General features: G+C 54.5%; 1 protein-coding gene across 1 annotated transcript in view; it reads right to left on the bottom strand.

Moving 5' to 3' along the window:
* The window catches only part of SHANK3 (SH3 and multiple ankyrin repeat domains 3), a 131492-nt gene that overhangs the window by 78637 nt on the left and 37240 nt on the right, over positions 1-15615 (bottom strand). The window lies entirely within an intron of this gene.

Raw genomic sequence — 15615 nt, forward strand, 5'->3', positions numbered from 1 at the left:
TGTGCCAAGTTACACAATGCTTCCCCTGCTCTAACCGGTTCCATTTTGCTCCAAAAAAGGCATTTTCTGATTGAACGGCACCCAAAATTTCCAACAACTCCTAAAGCACCGGAAGCATCGCTTTCCTGGTTGCACAACAGCCCGGGCGGTGTGGGTGAGGGTGTGGGCCTTGACCTCTGAAGGGAGCCAGCTGCCCCATCGCAGCTCCGGCCTCTCTGCTTTCCGGCCCCCGAAGGGCCTGGGCTGGTCCAGTGTGCTCCCCCCCCCACACTTGAGAGCCAAGGCACCATCCAGATCCTGGCCAGGGACAGGTGTGGACGGGGCACAGAGAATTCTGGGGTTCACATGGCTGGGTGGGGAATTCTGGGAGTTGAAGTCCACAGGTCTCAAAATTGCCAAGACTGGACACCCCCCCCCATTTAAAATGCTGGTAGTTCCCACCCTGGCAGACTCTATACAGAGCCTCTCCAGGGAGTGTTAAAAACCTAACACTAGAAACTTAAGATTGCAAATACATCAATGGCGCCCACCCCTTAACCTAAGGTCCGAAGGTCCCTCTTCGGCTGCGTTGAAATGCTAATAGATATTTCATCTACTCCCAAACATCTCTGGGGGGGGGGAGGGAGAGTGTTTCATAAAACGGGGCTGCCCTTTTGAGGGACTCCCAGAATCCCCCAGTTGGCATGCAAATGACTGAAGCAGCAGCAAAAATGCCAATGCAATCCTGCCCTGCATTAACAGAGGGATATGTCAAGGTATTAATTTAATAGCTGAACAGCTTATGTAATGGTGTAATGTAATGTAAGATGGATGATGCAATGATAGGAATGACTCAGCAGGGTCTGTGTCTGTATCCCTTTAAGAGCCTGAGTACAAAAGGGAAGGCTTTTGCTGGGCTCTCTCCCTCTCTCCCTCCCTCTCCCTCTCTCCAGTTTCCTGCTGTGGCTGCTCTGTGTTGGGATTTACTATACTGTATTACCACATGTATGTATATTGTTCCTGATGTATGATATTTGTAGATAGTGTATGATAAACCACCATTTAATATGGACCACTGTTTACTGTATTTACTCCTGGGTTATCTCAGCGCAATAAGGCTGTGCTTGCTCTGACAGGATAGAATCAAGATCACATGAAGTTTTAGCACTGTTTTAGATTGCCTTGTTTGGCTAGGCCACACTTGAAAAACTGCATGCAGTTTTGGTTGCCATGACACAAAACAGATGCTGAGATTCTAGAAAGACAAACAAAGATGATTAGGGAGCCGGAGGCTAAAACATACCAAGAACGGGTGCAGGAATTGGGTATGTCTAGTCTAATTAAAAGAAGGACCAAGGAGTGACAGGATAACATCTTTCAATATTTGAGGGGCTGTCACAAAAAAGAGGGGGGGGGGTCAACCTATTCTCCAAAGCAGAACAAGAAGCAACGGATGGAGACTCATCAAGGAGAGAAACATCCTGGAACTAAGGAGAAACTTCCTGACAGTGAGGACAATCAACCAGTGGAACAGAAGTTGCCTCCAGAAATCGTGGGCGCTCCATCACTGGAGGCTTTTAAGAAGAGACTGGACAACCACTTGTCTGAATTGGTATAGATTTTCCTGTTTGAGCAAGGGGTTGGACTAGAAGACCTCCGAGATCCCTTCCAGTTCTGTTATTCTGTTTCTGTAGAGATTGTCCTTCTTTGAGTCCGACTGCCCAGCTTTGCTCGATTGGGGCCAACCAACAAGAGCTTGAGAAAATGCACCCAGAGGTTAGAAGTGTGCCACAATAACAACCAAAAGAGCTTCTATCAATGCCCTGAAAATAAAAGGGAGATGAAAGAAACAGGATGCCAGCTGCTGCATGAAAAGAGAAAAATGCTGTCCCATATCAAAGAGCTGTTCAATTATTCTGGTTCGGCCTTCTTCAACCAAACGATGCATTCCACTTGAGAATTGCAAAGAGCACAGAAACAGAAATATGACGGGAAGGCTTCGTTCTTGGAAGGAGCTGATGTCCCCAGAGCAAGAAACATCTCTAGCAGCTCAAATCCAGCCAGTGTAAGATAGATACCCGGGGACTTTCTGGACCAGATTATAAAAAGATGGTTTTGCAAACTCCTTGAAAATAATGCAGCGATCTGTTGCTTCTTGTCCTGCCTTCTGGTGTTTTGGAGAATAGGTTGAACACCCCCCTCTTCTCTGGGGCAGCCCCTTAAATATTGGAACACGGCTATCATGTCACTCCTTGTCCTTCTCTTCATTAAAGTAGACATGCCCAATCCCAGCAACCCTTCTTCATATGTTTTATCCTCCAGTCCCCCAATCTTTGTTGCTCTTCTCTGCGCTCTTTCCAGAGTCACATTTTTTACATTGCAGAGACCAAAACTGGATGCAGGATTCCAAGTGTGGACTGGCCAGAAGGCAGGACAAGAAGCAACGGATGGAAACTCATCAAGGAGAGAAGCAACCTTAGCACTAAGGAGGAATTTCCTGACAGTGGAACAACCTGCCTCCAGAAGTTGTGGGTGCTCCATCATTGGAGGTCTTTAAGAAGGCTGGACAGCCACTGGTCTGGAATGGTATGGTCTCTGCTTGAGCAGGGGGTTGGATTAGATGACCTCCAAGGCCCCTTCCTGCTCTATTCTGATTGACCTCTGTGCTGATCCAGGGATTGACCTCAGGATCTTTCCCACTTTCACGTGCTGCCAGAACCCTTGGCTATCTCCAGCGGGGCAGAAGCAGGCGGTGCTGCTGTGATTGTGCATCAGTGCAGAGAACAGCCGGACAGAAAGATGCTCCCCGGCAGTCAAAAGACTCGACATCCTTCTTTCTCCTTCTCAGCCTGAGATATTCCTAATTAAGCCCATTGCGCCGTTCCCTCGGATTGGCTCGAGCGAGGCTCCTGGCAAGATCTTGCAAGCCGAAAGGCCTGGGGGGGGGGGAGATGGGGGCTCAGATAAATGCCTGCAATTATTGCCTCGACCATCCTGACATGGAGGAAGAGTCCACCTGCGGAGGGGGCGGGACACCAACTCGGTGCAGCCACGGTCCAAGCTGCATTCGGCCATCAATCACGGGGCGTTAATGGCTGCAGCAAAGGCAGGGCCCCGTCCTCCACATGCAGACGGACACTCTCCGGAGCAGCAGCTGGCACTCAAAGGGGGGAGGGAGGGAGCCAAGTGTCCCAGCGCTAACTCGGCCTCCTCCCCCCCCACCATGACCAGCAACTCTCACACAAGGTAACAGGGGTAGGCAACCTCGGCTCTTTTATGACTCATGGACTTCAACTCCCAGAATTCCTGAGCCAGCTCTGCTGACTCAGGAATTCTGGGAGTTGAAGTCCATGAGTCATAAAAGAGCCGAGGTTGCCTACCCCTGCACAAGGAGCAGGGTTGGGGGGGGGGGACAGAGACTGGCCCAGCCATCCAGATCTTTCCCAGACAGCTGGACATCAGCGGTCCAATCCAGCGGACCTTTTAAAGGAGAGATGGAATAGAGAGGTCATCTCCTGTCTCCTTAAACAGAATAAGAGAGTTACAAGGGAGACTGGAGGTCTCCTAGTCCAACCCCTTGCTCTGACAGGAGACCCTATTCCATTCCAGACCAAGGGCTGTCCATTCCCTCCAGTGCTGGAGCACCCAGAGCTTCTGGAGGCAGGTAGTTCCACAGGTTGTCTGTCCTTACTGTCAGGAAATTTCTCCTTGGTTCCAGGTTGTTTATCTCCTTGGTGAGTCTCCATCCGGTGCTTCTGATCTTCAGTGGAAGGTCTGGGCAGTCCTTGGGCTGGTGGATTCCTGCAACAGCCTGGCAGTGGGTGAGGGGGAGGCCCTCTGCCCCCTCCCCAGACCCTCAGTGCAAAGGGGCTGTTTTTCAGTGGGGTGATCTCTTTTTTTTTTGTTCCAGGTCTCTGCACACGGACACGGACGGCCCCATCAAAGCAAGCCAGATTATGCAGAAAGGAAGCAACGTGATGCAGCAAGCGGGAGGAAGGAGCCGCAGCTGAGAAGGGGACTAAATCAGGCTTAATCAACGCCATTCACTCGCCCTCCCCACCCCTCCTTCCAGCCCTCTTCATCCACGGGTGCACCTGCTCCCTTCTGTTCAAAGCCTCGTGCGTGTGTGTGTGTGTGTGTGTTTTGTGTTGTTTTTGCCCCCGCCCCACCGCAATAAGAGGCAGAATGGCACAAGAAGGACTTTGAGATCTGCAGCCTTAACAAAAAGGGCTGGGCTGGAACGAGCCCTTTTACTACCCAATTTTTGCCCGCGTGATTCCCGGTCCTTTCCAGGGCTTGGGCAAGGGGGCAAGTGGAAGACTGGGGAATATAATCTTCAGGAGACAAAGAGGGCATCTGAAGGGCTGGTGCCAACACCCTCCCCAGGAGAGCCAGGGGTCTCGGGGGCTTCTGTGCCAGAGCTAGAAGCCTCTTGAGATGACACGAGAGAGAAGATAGGGTGGGTGTGACAGGAACCTGGCGGGGAGGAGAGAGTCAGAACAGGCCATATAACGGAAGGACAGAGTTGGGAGGGAACTTGGAGGTCCAGCCCCTGCTCAAGCAGGAGACCCTCCACCATCCCAGACAAACGGTTGTCCAGTCTCTTCTTAAAAACCTCCAGTCTGGAGGCAGGCTGTTCCACGGGTTAATTGTTCTCACTGCCAGGAAATTCCTCCTCACTTCCTGGTTGCTTCCGTCCTTGATGAGTTTCCATCCTTTACCTCTTGTTCTGCCCTCAGGTGCTCAGTCAGGATTACGTGGCCATCCCAGCAGGCAAATTCTGCCGAAAGGTCCAGCAAAGGGGCACCTGCAAAGACCAGATTCCTTCACAGAATCACAGCGGCGGGCAGAAGGCAGTTGGATGTTTTGAAGAAGAGACTGGACACCCATTTGTCTGAAATGGCATAGGGTTTCCTGCCTGAGCAGGGGTTGGACTAGAAGACCTCCAGGGTCCCTTCCAACTCTTGATTCTGTTCTGTTCTGTTCTGTTCTGTTCTCTTCTATTCTATTATTCTATTCTACTATTCTATTCTATTCTATTCTATTCTATTCTATTCTATTCTATTCTATTCTATTCTATTCTATTCTATTCTATTCCATTCCATTCCATATTTTCTATTTTATTCTGTTCTGTTCCGTTCCATTCCATGTTCTATTTTATTCTATTCTATTCTGTTCTGTTCTGTTCTATTCATTTTCTATATTCTGTTCTGTATTTCTATTCTATTATTCTATTCTATTCTGTTCTGTTCTATTCATTTTCTATATTTTGTTCTGTAATTCTATTCTATTCTATTCTATTCTATTCTATTCTATTCTATTCTATTCTATTCTATTCTATTCTATTCATTTTCTATATTCTGTTCTGTATTTCTATCCTGTCCTGTCCTGTCCTGTCCTGTCCTGATCTGTCCTATCCTATCCTATCCTATCCTATCCTATCCTATCCTATCCTATCCTATCCTATCCTATCCTATCCTATATCCAAATGAAATGCAGGAGGGGCTCCTGGAAGGGGAGGGGACGGGGAAGGGGGGGGAATACAAAGGTGAGAAAGAGCTTCCCGTTTCCTTGTCTGGTGCTGAGGGTACCAAGCTGGGGGAATCAGAGCCGGGAGCCACAGCAAAAGGTATTTTCTGTCCCACTCACTGTGCAATTTCTTACCGCCCTGAGTCCTGCGGGAGAAGGGCGGTATAGAAATTAAATTAATAAATAAAATAGACTAGTCACTATGGGCTTCCAGAGAGCAACTGAACATTCTAAAAGAAAATAAAAGGAAAGAAAAAAGGATGATAGGAAAATATGCAGGGCTTGCAAAATCTGGGAGACTGCTTTTATCCGCATTAATTTACCTCAAAACTGTACAAAAATTGGCACTGCATTTGGGGGGGGGAAGAAAGATAATCAGGACAAATGACTATTGCTCAAACACGAGTAATGAATGATTAAGTGAATAATTAGAGGACTCGTAAAAGGGAATTCAGGGGAAAGCCGTTTCCGCCATCCCGAATGGACGGCTCAGAAACTCTGGTTACTTGCGCAGAATGGATTCTGCTGTGCTTGCCCGGGAACCGATTTACTGACACAGAACCCATAACACCGGCCTGAGCTGCTGGGGATCGTGGGTCACCCCAAATAGCTGCACCCCTGCAGAGCCCAAGTCGGGTGTGCTGCCGATTCTCCTCCCCACGGATGCTGGCAGCACATGGAGACGGGGGGGGGGGGAGAATGGGGGGGTGAGCAGCTTCAAAGCCCACCTGAGATCTGCATGGGATCCCACCTGTCAGCCCTGCCAGGTAGACAAGGGCAGGAGAGGCCCTCCCTCCGTGGGAGGGAGAAGCCTACTTGGAGTGAGATCGGCTGCAAGAACAGCCCCCTGCATCTTGGCTTCTTCTGCCCCCCCTCTTCCTCCTTATACAGGCGGTCCTCGACTTACGACGGTTCACTTAGTGACCGTTTGAAGTTACAAGGGCACTGAAAAAAGTGACTCAGGGCCGTTACGACCATGACAGCGCCCCCGTGGTCACGTGATGGAAGATTCAGGCGCTCGGCAACCGACTCACATTTGTGACGGTCGCAGTGTGTCCCGGGGGGAGGTGGGGGGGTGTCACACGATCCCCTTTTGCGACCTTCTGACCAGCAAAGTCAATGGGGAGAGCCAGATTCACGTAACGACTGGGTGACTACCTTAATAGCTGCGGTGATTCACTTAAGAACTCTGGCAAGGAAGGTCGTAAAACGGGAGAAACAAATGTCTCATTTAGGAACCGGAATTCTGGGCGCTATCTGTGGTCGTTAAGTGGAGGGCTGCCTCGTCTTCCGGAGCTGTTCCCAATGTTACCTGGATGTCCTGGGCTCAGAGGAGGCTTCGGCCGCCCCCCTGGCCTAAGTGACCGAGGGGGCTTTCCAGAATGGGACCCCCAGCTCCTGCTGGCTCAGGAGGGGGGTCTCCTCCTCCTCCTCCTCACCCAGGTCGGCCGCCATTGGCAAGAGGGACCAGCTAGGAGCATGAAGGGACCAAGAGAGAGAGGAAGAGGAGGCAGGCGTGGGATGAGGAGAGAGTGAGGAGGAGGAGGAGGAGGAGGAGGAGGAGGAGGAGGAAGGTGATAGTTACCCAGCTGATGAGGTGAGCCATGGAGAGCTGAGCATGGATGGCCATGCAAGAGATGAGCGAGAGGCAGCACAGAGCAGCCGGCTGGCGGAGAGACAGAGACGGTCACCAGAGAAGGCGAAGCCCAGCGAATTAAGCCCCCCCGGCACTCCCCCCCCAAGAGTTTCCCAGGACAGACAGAACACGTTCTCCCGTGCCCCACATTCCCCCCCCTCCTCTACTGGTGATCCTCCACTTAGGGAGCCCCAAATTTCCATCGCTAAACGAGACATTTGAGCTTTGCCCTATTTGACGAGCGTTCTGGCCACCGTCGTTAAGTGAATCACCGCAGCAGTTAAGTTAGTAACAGGGTTGCTAAGTGGGTTCTGCACAACCTCCCTGGAGGTGGAGGACGGGCCCTCCTTCCCTCTGCTTGTGTCTGTCTCCGGCCTCCGGTCACTAATGGGCGAGGGAGGATCTCTAAGGGCAGCTTAAGCTAAACCGCTCTGCTCCGAGGAGCAGCAGGAAGCGTTTCAACACAACCGCCCGGCTGCAGCTACTGCTGGGGCTGATGCACAGAGCCGCTTCGGGCTGGGATGGTGCCCACGATGCTGGGCCCCTTCCTCATCCCAGGAGATCCACGGGAGGCAACGGGGATCCAGACACGATCCCTGGAGCGATGGGCAGCCGAGCGGAAAGACGGACGGAGAGACAGACAGACCAACTTCCCCTGAGCTTTCAGATCAGGACCCCAAGCGCAGGGCTGGGCAGCCCCCAGGTTGCCTCTGGAGGGTCTCCCCGTTTATTACGATGCCCCAAAGGTGCTTTTCCCCAAAGGCAGCTGGGCTTTCTTGGGTTTTTTCCTTTGAAAAAGGGCCTTGGAGACAAGCGCGGCCTGGACAACCGGAACCTCCACAGGCCCAACCCAAACCCAGCCAGCAGGCCGTCGCTCAGCCCGCTGGCCCTGAAGGAACGGAGGTTACACAAAAGGAACCCACCACGTTCCCCCTCCTGTCCCCAACAGGATGGGGGTCCGCTGAAGGGGCTGAAAGACGGGGACCCTCCTGGGGGCACTCGGGGCCTAGGACACCTGGTGAAAAGGCTGGAGGCCCCCCTCATCCTGGGCACACTGAGCAACTCCTGGGTCTTGATGCAAAGTGGGGGCCCCAAGGGGGCTGCAGCTGGGGCAGCGCTTGGGGGCCAATTGCCTTTGAGCCAGTAAGTTAACTAAAATGGACCTAAACTCACTTAACAAACATCTCGCTTAGCAACAGATATTTTGGGCTTAATTGTGGTCGTTAAGTTGGGGACTGCTCGGTGCCCGGTTGATGAGGGCATCCTAGCCTCCTGGCTCTAACTTCCTTGGGGAAGGTGCCGAGTTCAAAGCACGCGTGGCGGCCATCCTTCCAGGAGCTGCTAATTCTGAGCTTCCTGCCATCCCTCTGAGCTGCCTTTTCAGAGGGTCCTTTGCGTGGTGACTAATGCATGGTGACTAATCCGTGTTTGTGGCACGTCCCTCCCCTCGGTGGAAGAGTAGGAGTAGCGCTATTCTCCGTCCCGGAGTCTTGTGGGCTGGTGGCAAGCAGGCAGCGCAGCCAGGCAATCCCTCCAACCTGCTGCCAACCATCACTTGTGAACTCAGAGCCCCCCCCCCTCGCCCTCCTTTCCTCCAGTGATGCAGCATCTTCGCCAGCCCTGCTCCCGACGGAGAGCCCGTCTGCCCGGCCAAGTCCTCCCTTCCCTTGACTGCCAGCCAAAGACTCCTGCCCCCCCAAGCCCCCTCCCCCCCGTGCATCTCTTGGAAAGGGCCCTGGGCTCCCTGCTTGGAGCAGAGCGGCCCCTTGAAGCAGGCTCTCTCCTTATTCCCCCTGTAGTTTTTTCCCCCTTTTGGTGCACCAATCTGCCGTGCAGGAGACGTTCCGGTCTCTCGCCCGTCTGCACACGTGCCACACACGACAGCCCACACGCATGTATAAATAGAGGAAGTCTGCCTGCCAGATGGGTCACCCCACCTGCCCCCAGGCCTGCGTTACAACCGCTTGCTTAGTGACGGCTCAAAGTTACAAGGGCACTAAAACGAGGGACTCACGACTGCTTTTCACACAGGGCTCACGTGATCAGACTTCTGGTTCATATTTACGACGGTGGCAGCGTCCCAGGGGGGGTCAGGCGATCCCCTTTTGCAACCTTCCGGCAAGCAAAGTCAATGGGGAAGCCGGATTCACTTAAGAACCGAGTTCCTAACTCAACACCTGCGGTGATTCGCTTAACGACTGTGGCAACAAAAGGTTGTAAAATGGGGCAAAGCTTAGCTCACAACTGTCTCGCTTAGCAAAAGACATTTTGGGCTCAACCGTGGCCGTAATTCGAGGACCACCTGTGCTCGAATCCCAGGAGACACTTCTTGAAGTTCAACCGTGCACAGCTTAGGCCTCTGCTGGCTCTTCCCCAGCCCTCCCCCTCCGCTCACGAAGGACCAGCCTGAGACTCGGGTCTCCCGCCCGGGGGCTCCGTTTCCACCACAGACCACCAGGGACCAGCCGTGAGGGCCTCCCGGGGCCCCAACACGACTCTCCTCCTCGTGTCCCAGAGCAGCTGCCAGCCAGATAAGCCCCCCCCATCTCAGGGCCTTCTGCCGATTTCTCCCACGCTCCTCCGGCCACCATGGAGCACCCGAGGGAGGGAACTGGGCTCCAAGAGGCGGAAGGACTGACGGACGGATTGTCCATCTACTCTTAGCAACTGTGTAGATACGGACCGGCTTTGCCAAAGACCCTTCACTGGGCTGGTGGAAGATTTAGCAGGTTCACCTGGGGACCCCCCCCCCCACGGACTTCATTTTAATGTTGGCCAGCTCTCGCCAGGGCTCATTGTGCCGTGCGCACTCAAGGCCACTTCACGCCTGCTGCAAATTCAGAAGCCGGGTAATTTATTCAGCACGTTCTAAGGAGGCACCGGGTGGCCGATCCTTGGGTTCACCTAGAGAGTTCTGAAGCCAGGATTCAGAGAGGATTTTTCCTGGCTCCTGATTGTGGCAAACTACTCCTGGTTGTTACAGCTCCAAGTCTCCCCCCCCTCCACACTGTCAGAATTAAAAGAACGGAGGAGGGGGAGGGTCACCTGGTCCAACAGAAGACTTTGCTTGCGCAGCATCTTCAAGGAGATCCCTCGCAGGAGGCAAGCCACAGCCCCGGCCATCCCATCGTCCCTCTCCGTCCCCCCCTCGCCCTTTCCTGCAGCCCTCAGTCCGGCTTGTGTTGCTTAGCAAAGATACTACATTCTGGGGAAGAAGGGGGGGGCGGGCGAGCCTCGACAGCTGCCGTTCTCATCTGACATGTCATGGCTGGGCTGCTGGGCCGGTCCACGCCACAGCCTAAGTCGATGACGGAGTCCCTGCCACACGTGGGGACTGCCTGTGTTTGTGCAGCCCAGCCCGTGCGCAACAGCACGGTCCGGGGAAATAGCAGGTATCTGTGGCACTTGAAAGCCAAATCGTTGTGGGGAGCACCTCAAACTGCATTGGGGGGCAGGATTTACCCTCGCTCCTGTTCTGGCCTGATTCAGCACCTGCCTGTGGGCAACTCTTTGCCGTTAAAGCTGCAAGCAGGAGCAGCACTTAAGAGAGGAGATGCCGTTCTGCTAGCCTGGCAGTGTAGACCGGGGGGCCTTAGCCCTCTTCCTCTGGCAGTCCTCCTTGCTGCTCTGCTTTGTACAAAGCTTGTTCTCCCTGCCCCTGCCAAGGTCTTGGCCCAAGTCTAGAGCTTTCCCGGAGAGCCCTCAGTGCCAGCAAGATACCAACCCCCGCATCCTGAACCCAAAGGAGCCCAGGACGCCAAGAAGGAGCAAGAGCAGCGAGACGGACTCTGTCTGCGTGCAGAAGACAAACGAAACGACACTGGCCGATTTGGGTGGACGTCACCAAAAGGTGCCCTTGCCTCACAGCCAGCCGGCCAGAAATGCTCTCGGCCACTCTGGGCTTGGAGAGCTGCAGGCCGTGCCGGACTCAGACTCCGAGCTCTGGACGCCTCCAAGGGCCGGGGGCTTGCTTGGATGTTGGCCCAGCGGGGAGCGCATCAGGCAGGCTCCCCTCCTCTCGCAGAGGCCCCCATGCCCCACACCAAGACCCCCTTCTGGTTTCACAGGGGCCTCCGGATAGGACAACCACCGAAGGGGAGCTGCACGAACATCTTTGCAACACGACCTCCTGCCGCCTGCCCGCACAGCCAGCCAGCGCTGCAGGGATGAGTGGGCGCACCGATGCACCGGGTTCCAGAAGGTGCTGTGAGCACACAAGAGGCACCCGCTGTGTGCAGCACAACCTGACCCGCTCTGGCCTCTGTTTCTGACTGCTTGTGGGGAAGGCCCCCCCTGAGTCAGGCTGGCCAGTTATCCGGGTTCAAGCTCCGCTGCAGCCTGGGAGGGAGGGAGGGAGGGAGTGAGTCCAAAACCAAGCCAGCCCTGACCGTGGAAAGACCCAAGAAGAGCAGCACAGGCAGCTGGTCAAGGGGGCACGGCTGCCCACACGGAGGCCCACAGATCGAAGGAGAGAAATGCCCCTTGGAGGGGCAGGAAACGCAGAACGTAGCTGAGGCTCCCAGGCGGAAGGGGCAAATGGGAGGAGGGAGGCTCTGCACCTCTGGCTGGGTTCACGTCCATCCAGGTCTTCCCCTGGGGCCCAAGCCCCCTCCTGCAGCCCCAGAGGCTGTCCAGAGCCAACTCTGGACTCTTCCCCATCTGTTGCACGCGCACGTGCCACACGCACGTGTGTGTGCATGCACCCAGAGGGGCCTCAATCCCCCTGCCTGTTGGAAGGGGCTGGGAAACGTGCAACTGATCCCTGGCCTCAGGGTCTACCCGTGGGCAATTCACACATTACCGCATCTCGCTGGTCCCTTGTTGGTCAGGGCCATTTATATGCCGATTTGTCACGCTCAACCCAGCCAATCCAGAGAGATAACAGCTCTTCACACAACACACCTCGCCTGGTTACAGACTTAGCCAATGTCCTGGGTTTATTTCACAGGGCCAGCCGCACCCAAAGGCTAACCAAGATCAAAGCTAACCAAGGTTAGCATGTCCCCCCCCCCCCGAGGGCTCCCAGGGCCTTTTTCACGACTAGAGGAATTCGGTCGGGCAAATTCGCCAAGCGGCTGCCCTGGGACTGGAAGGGCAGCAAAGAAGCAGGGACCCCCCCTCCAAGGCCAGAGGGGGTCTCCCTGGCCCCCCCAAAGAAGAGGCTCAGATAGGGACCNGACTCGGCCCGGCGGTGGGATGGAGGAGGAGGAGGGGGGGGCGCTCCGCCCAGAAGGCGACCGGCCTTTCCCCGGGCCAAGCAAGAGCCCGAAGGGGCGTCCCGGTCGGTCCGAGCCTCGGAGCTCCCCGCCGGGTTAGGCAATGGGGGCCCCTCGGGACAGCGCCCCTCCTGACCCCCGTCCCGTCCCGTCCCGTCCCGTCCCGAAGTGGTTCCCCTGCCTTTGCCCGAGGGGTTCGGCTCCCCAGCCTTGTCCCCTACAGCAGCTGGCTTTCCTGGTGGCCTCCCGTCCCGATTTGCCCAAATTCCCTTTTTTAAATCAGCCACCCAGCTGGGGTCCGCCCTTGACAAGGGAGGGGGCTCTCCCGATGCCCGAAGGAATGAAGGATGCGATGGCTTATCGGGGTGACCTGGGACCCCCCCTCCCCCACCCCAGGATCTCTTGGGGCGGTACAGAAGGTCCGACTTGGTGCCGGTTTTCCTCACAAGCCTTTTTCAAGCCCTGCGCAGGACCTTTCTCCCCCCCCCGCCTCAAATGATCTCCTTCCCTTGCAGCCCCAGAGCCCCCCCTCCCCAGCAGAGAACCCCAACGGACCGCCTGCTTTGCTGCCCAACCCCCCAACACACAAGAGGGTGACAACAGCCCCCTTCCCTCCTTGCAAGCACACCCACGCTCTCCCCATCAGCACAAACCAGTGAGCCCATTAAGCCCAGTCCATGCTGGGCCATATTGGCTCATCTCTCCCGCTAACAACCCCTCCCCCCAGCCCCCACGCTGGCTTGGCTGTGCCAGGGGCAGCAGGTTCAAATCAGCCACCATCCTTCCAAGCAGCAACCACTAAAGGGGGGGTGAGGCAGAAAATGGGCTCAGGGCTTCCAGAAACCCTTTGCCCCCACCCCAGGTGCCTGGCCTGCCCCCCCCAAACATGGGTGGGGTGGGGGAGGAGAGGCCCAGGTCTCAGGGGAGCAGGAAAGCCTGAATTGGTCTATTCAGAAGAGAGGAAGCTCCTTGGAGGAGAAGTGAAACGTTTTCAAAGGGAAAAAAATAAGAAGAAAGTCCAGTCGCCTTTTGGGAGAAAAGCCCCTTTGGGGAAAGCCTGAATTATTCTCAGCTGATCACTAATGCCGAAATCCCCCCCTGAAAAGACTCTCAGATAATCCCACATCAGCCCAGATCCCCCCTCCCCGACTCACTCAGGATGGGGCCCTATTAAAAACAAGCGCTTTAAAAAGGGCAAAATGCCCCCCCCCCTCCATGGTGCACTGCTCTCCAAAAGGGCAGCTGGAGAAAGGACACAAGTGCGAGCCAGGGGGAAGCTCAGCCAAGGTTAATTGGGAGAGGAAGGGCGGAGGGGAGGGGGGGTCCTTGACTTATCACCATTCATTTAGCCCGTATTTAAAATTCAAGTAGCACTAGAAAAGTGACTCGTGACTTAGTCCTCACACGTACGACCATTGCAGCAGGATAGAAATTCAGCTGCTTGGCCACCGGCACGTGCTTACCAGGGCGGCCGTATCCCCTGCTCATGTGATCACCGTTTAAGACCTTCCCAGCTGGCAATCGGGGAAGACGGATTCGCTTAATGACTGCATGATTCATTTAACAACTGCAGTGATTCATTTACCCACTCTAGCAAAAAAAGTTGTAAAATCAGGATTGACTCACTCGGTCAGCAACGGAAATTCTGGTCACAACTGTCGTCATAAGTGGAGGACTATTCTCCTGGGAGGTCTGGCACCCCACAGCCGTAGGGCCACAGCCTGTGCCCATAATCCACGTCCTGCCAAGTGCAGAGTTTGGGGGGGGAAACGCACCCCTGTTCAACCCCACCCCTCAAAGGGAGCAAGGGTTGGGGTCCACGGGAAAGGCAGACCCTCCTGGGACCAAAGGATCTTTCCTCAGCAGAGGAACAACGGAGGGACACCCCCCTCTCAGGGTCAACACAACACAGCACAACCGCTCTCACAGGGACTACAACTCTCAATACTATACTTACTGAGGAATATAGAGGAGCTGTAGCAAAACAGCCGTAATGTTTACTACTCATTATATACCTTTATAAAGCCACCCAACTCTGGATGGTGTACAGGTTAAAAACACAATTCAACAATAGGCCATTATTAACATTATTATTCTCTTTTAAGAACAGTGCTGGAGAGGACTCAATCAATCAATCAGAATAGAACTGGAAGGGACCATGGAGGTCTTCTAGTCCAACCCCCCTGCCCAAGGAGGAGACCCTGGACCATTCCGGACAAGTGGCTGTCCAGTCTCTTCTTAAAACCCTCCAGTGATGGAGCAGCCACCACTTCTGGAGGCAGGCCGTTCCACTGGCTAATGGTTCTCACTGCCAGGCAATTCCTCCTTAATGCTCTTAATTTTCTTGAGAGCCCCTCGGACTGCAAGGAGATCCAGTCAGTCGATCCTAAAGGAAATCCACCCCGACCGTCCTTTGGATGGACAGATCCTGAAGCTGAAACCCTTCAGCCACCCAAGGAGAAGAGGGGGCTCCGTGGAAAAGACCCCGATGCTGGGAAAGACGGGAGGCAAAGGGAGAAGCGGACGGCAGAGGAGGAGAGGGCTAGGTGGGGTCTTTGAGGCAAAGAACGTGAACTTGGGCAGAGTCCGGGAGACGGGGGAGGATGGGAGGGGGGGTGCCTGGCGTGCTCTGGACCTCGACTGCCTCTACTCTTCCCTGTGGCCTGCAAAATGTTCTTGTAATGTAAAGTTTTATGAAAAGGCCAGTACCCCAAACTGCATCCGAAGGATGAGGAAAGGAAGGAGGTGGGATGTGTGGGGTGGTTGAAAGAGAGGAGAGAGGTGTAGGTAGGAGGATAGGAGGGGAGGAGGGAAGTAGGTAGGAAGGGTGAAAGAGAGGGTGGATGCAGGGGGGGGGGCTGCCGAGCGGCTCTGAAATTTTTATATCTGTATTTAATATGATTTTTTTATTAATGTATACCATATTTGTATTAAGACTTTGGGGGGGAGGTTAGTTGAAAAATTAATAAAATTAATAAAAAGTTTTCATTGAAAAACAAAATGTTCTTGTGAGCAATTCCTCCTCAACGCGGACCTAAACAGGGCTGCTGGCCAGCTATTTGCCCACAGAGTAGCAGCGGGAAAAGAGTTTGCCACGCATGTCCCTTGTGGCATGAGGCCTGTTCTTGCTGCAGTGTCCTCCTGGATCTGGGCTCTTCGACGTGTCCAGGCCCTTTGCAGGAGCTGCACAAGCCGCTTCCTCTTGGCCAGGTCTGTCAGATGGACTTGAAGGGGGAAAGAAAGGGCAGCCTGGAT

This window comes from Protobothrops mucrosquamatus, unplaced genomic scaffold (assembly GCF_001527695.2).
Source record: "Protobothrops mucrosquamatus isolate PMUCROS unplaced genomic scaffold, P.Mucros_1.0 scaffold655, whole genome shotgun sequence".
NCBI classification, from domain to species: domain Eukaryota; kingdom Metazoa; phylum Chordata; class Lepidosauria; order Squamata; family Viperidae; genus Protobothrops; species Protobothrops mucrosquamatus.